Source organism: Aethalodelphis obliquidens, unplaced genomic scaffold, assembly GCF_003676395.1.
Source record: "Aethalodelphis obliquidens isolate GAN/ISIS:26980383/991018 unplaced genomic scaffold, ASM367639v1 scaffold59, whole genome shotgun sequence".
Classification (NCBI taxonomy): domain Eukaryota; kingdom Metazoa; phylum Chordata; class Mammalia; order Artiodactyla; family Delphinidae; genus Aethalodelphis; species Aethalodelphis obliquidens.
The window spans coordinates 2,529,117-2,532,737 of NW_020838003.1; the positions used below are offsets into that span (position 1 = coordinate 2,529,117).

Consider the following 3,621-nt stretch of genomic DNA (forward strand, 5'->3'; position numbering starts at 1 on the left):
AGAGAGAGAGAGAGAGAGAGAGAGAGAGAGAGAGAGAGAGAGAGAGAAGTCTCTGTTGATTTGTGGAAAATAATAAAAGTTTAGTTGAACCGCAATTAAAAAGACCTTTCAAGTCTGCTGGTTGAATGTAACCTTGTAACCATAAGAGTACTGAGGGAAAGGGGGAAGTAATGCAGGAGTCTAGTATCTTTTCCAGGCAAACCACAATTCCGGGTGAAGAACTTGAGTTCATGACACTTGTCAGAAAAGGGAGGAGGGTTTGGTGGCCACACTTACCTTCAAGCCCTCCCCTCTTCCCCTCACCCTCCCCATATGCTTACCTTGGTCAGGAAAGGGTGTTCTGAAAAAATCAAAAGGAAAATACGTCCGGGTTTCGGGCTGCTCTGACACATGCACACCTTCAAACTTGGCTCCCTATGGATTTTGCTTTCTAACAACTTGCCCTCAACTTGACCTCAGGGAGTAGATTAGAGGGTTTTTGTTTTCCCCTGCCCCCATGTTTCACCTGCTACACTGTGAATGGGAGATTTTTACCTTCGTTGTTGAGCTGAACCTGCTCCGGAGAGTGTGTTTCCCTGCTCAGTTCCAAACTCTGATCGTCGTTGGAGAGTCAGGGCTTGCTCACCTGTCCCGGAGGTGGAGCTGGGGTCGGAGACAAGCGCGGGAGGAGGGGCGCACACACTCCTGCCCGGGCGGGGCTCCCTCTGAGCCTGGCAGTGCCCCTCCCACGAACAGCAAGCCCAAGAAACTGTTAATTATTACTCCTTTTCGCCACAGCAGGGAAGTGTTAGAAACCTGAGCCACTCCCTGTGCCTCAGTGCATGTTGGGAGTGTTTACTTTCTTTCTTCGGAGCCACTGATAGCAACTCTCCTTTGCTCCCTGTCACACATCTTGAGGACAAGTGAATTGACATGCTGGTTAACGCTTTAACCTCTGAACTGGCCGGATTCTAATCTCTCCTCTCTAGTCTGTAGAGAAATAGTCTTTAAGAAATGACACCGACTAGGACTGAATGTCATTATTCACATGTCTTTCTTTTGAAAATTTTCTCTTTTAATCAGAAATTTCTTAATTTCCCCCCCTTGTTCTTTTGCCACCTCCTTTCCTTACTGGCACCCTTTTCACCCAGAGCGGTGGTTCTCCCACTCAGAGCAAACCAGAGCCACCCAGTATCTTGCGAAACCCTCATAACCCATGGGCCTCAGCTCCTATGAGACTCCGATCTAGTAGGTCTAGGGTAGACGGCAGGTATGTTTTAAATAAGCTTCACAGAAGAATCTGGTAGACATCAAAATTTCAAAACTATTGTAATAAAAGTATACGAGAGGAAATGAATAGTAATTTAGTCACTACCTAGTGAATTGTGTTTGGAGACAGCTTTTCCTTAATACCTTTAATTTTAAAAAAGGCACTAAAGTCTAGTTAACTAGACTTATTATGGTGATGATTTCACAATATATGTAAACATTGAATCATTATGTTGTATACCTGCAACTAGTATAATATTATATGTCAATTATACCTCAATTAAAAAGAAAGGAATGGATAAAGGAACTGACAGTTAAAAAAAAAAAAAAAAAGAGCTCCCTCTTTGAAAACTACCAAATTTACTTAAAATTAGTAAAATCAGACCCCAAAAAAGGGCACCAAAAACTCAGAGACACTCAGATGACAGATGCTCTGGAAATGGTGCTTTTATTTACGCTCACACAAATGCACTTTTTGGTATCATTGGTACTTTACCTGTTTCCTATGTAAAGCACTTTGATCATGAAAAAAAAAAAAAGAAGGTTATTTTACAAGAATAAACCTCAGAGCCCTCAAAAGGAATTAAATATAATTCCTACAATGAGTTGAGTAGGCAGAGTTGATTTCTGGTGTCCTGTGTATTCAAATGTCAAATTAACAGACTGACCATCACTCTAGATTTGCAGGTTACGTGTTTGATATAGAACTTTAAGGATTCTCTATGTTCAAAAGGTCAGACAGTTTATCTAGTTGACTTGCGGTGTGTGGAGGCCAGGGATGATCAGACTGATCATTCCTTGGGCTATTTTAATAAATTGAACAGGCAAATTGGCTTATTGGATCACAATCAAACCTTCTACAACCTCATATATGAGGACAGTGTGACCTGGTATTACCTGTGGGGATTCATTTGATGGCCATGTTGACCTTACAACCCCCCATTTGTAACTGCTGGTATGGACTGACCTTTGAATGATGACTAACAGCAGCTGCAGTGTCTACAGCTCCTAGGCTCCAGAATGTCTTTGTTCAAATCCATGCCCCACTCCCATTGTCTGCATTTCCTTATTATCAGTATCAGAGAAACCTTGTTTTGCCTTTTTTATCTGCAAGCATCCTTGAAGGCTTTATTCCGATTACTCGTTTTCAGCTGGTTTCCTTTCACTAGTTTCAGTGATTCCTTTTGTTCTGGAGTACTTAACCTTTTATAAATATGTAATTTTTATTTTGTAATATAAAAAATACATAATTGCACATGTGGAAAATATAAAAAGCACAGATATGTAGAGGAAAAAAATCACCTACAATTCCATCTCTCAAATATAGTTATCAAGAACAATTTGGTGAATGTCTTTATTGACATACTTTCTCTATGGATATTTACTAAAATGCTATTATATTTGCTTATTGTTTTATAATCTGCTTTTATCACATTAAACATATTATGAACAATTTACCACATGTCAGTCAGTTTTTTTCTGCAATATGTTTTTAACTAGCTGCACTGTATTACACCACATGGATATACTATTATTTATTTAATCAGTTCCCTATTGAGAAATTTATATTACTATAAACAACGCTGTAGTAAATGTTTGTATGCAATTGCACACAACCACGATTATGCCTTTTAGACATTTCAACAAATGAAGTTGCCAGATGAAAGGTAATACACATTTTTATAGAATTTCTCTCAAGTGTCAATTTTATACTCCTGGAGTAACTCTTGGGTTATTTTTCTTCTTTTAAACATTTCCCTATTTGAAAGGTAAAAAAATCATATCCTATTTTAAATATGTATATTATTGATTACCTGTAAGACTGAACCCACATTTAAACTGACCCTGCATTTTTGCTTTCTGTTTATTGTACTTTTTGTTCATTTTTTTGGTATTGATTTCTAAGATCTCTTTATATATTAATCACATCAACATATTGTCATATATGCTGTAAGTATATTTCCCAGTATTATTTGCCTTTTAATTTTGTTTATGGTAATTTTTGACCTACAAAAGTTTAAAACTTTAGTTATTAAATTTATTACTATTTTTCTTTATTGCTTATAACTCAGTGTTAAAAAGCTTTCCCATCCTTAAAGTATATATATATATATATTTTTTTTCTTCTAGTTTATTTATTTAGAGATTATTTATCTATTAAATTTAACATTTCAACCCATCTGGACTTTATGATGCTAACAACTGTGATATTTAAATCTAAATTAATTAAAAAAAATTATTAGTTATTAAAAAGTAGGATTTATTGAATAATTATAGATTATAAATTCCACAAGGTAAGGACTATGTCTTCTGCTCTATTTTATCTCCAAAGCCTAGCACATGACAAGCAGGTTCATTGTTAACTCAGACCAG

General features: G+C 36.8%; 1 protein-coding gene across 2 annotated transcripts in view; it reads right to left on the reverse strand.

Moving 5' to 3' along the window:
* Positions 1-753, reverse strand: part of RASSF6 (Ras association domain family member 6) — a 58,257-nt gene extending 57,504 nt beyond the window's left edge. Inside the window, exon 1 of one of the 2 annotated variants that reach the window (XM_027087590.1) lies at positions 535-753. The gene's annotated coding sequence lies outside the window, so the exon portion shown is untranslated. The remainder of the gene's footprint in view (positions 1-534) is intronic. The other variant, XM_027087588.1, reaches the window with a different exon arrangement.
* Positions 754-3,621: the final 2,868 nt, after the last annotated feature.